The following is a 617-nucleotide window of genomic DNA, read 5'->3' as shown; positions in this document are numbered from 1 at the left end:
GGGGGGGGGGGTGAAGTAATAACTCTTCCATCCTCATCACTCCTCTTCATCACTTTCATTGAACTCAGCTGTTTTCTGGTTATTTATCAAACATAATTCAGGGGTCAGTTCAGGAGCAGGTCCACAGCAGGACTTCCTGTTTCCTGCCTTCATCCCTTCATCTTCATCCACTCATCGTTCTGAGGGGGTCCAAACATCAGGATGTTTGTCCGGTGAGACAGACCCCCCCAACTCTGAGTCCTTGCTTCAAACCAACCACGACACGTCCCCTCCTGTCCTCTGACTGTTGTAGCGAAGAAAAAATAGAAATGAATATTTCACCAGGGTTACTTCTACACTGTAAACCTGTAAAATCTCACTGAGGTCTGATTTCTGCAAACTTTAGTTNAAACTGAACTGGTCTCACATGGACCAGGTGCCAACAGGTCCACTGAGGAGCAGGTTTACTCAGAGCAGACAGGAAGAACACCTGTGATTGGCTGAAACTACAGACATGAAATAAATCAGGTTTAATCTGCTGAGCTGATTAACTCTGACTGTTTACAAATAAATTCACTGATTGATTGATTGATTGATTGATTGTTGAAGCTCAGCCTGTCGGAGCGGGGGGGGTGGGG

Source organism: Austrofundulus limnaeus, unplaced genomic scaffold, assembly GCF_001266775.1.
Source record: "Austrofundulus limnaeus strain Quisiro unplaced genomic scaffold, Austrofundulus_limnaeus-1.0 Scaffold776, whole genome shotgun sequence".
Lineage (NCBI taxonomy): Eukaryota > Metazoa > Chordata > Actinopteri > Cyprinodontiformes > Rivulidae > Austrofundulus > Austrofundulus limnaeus.
Note: the sequence above shows the minus strand (reverse complement) of the source record.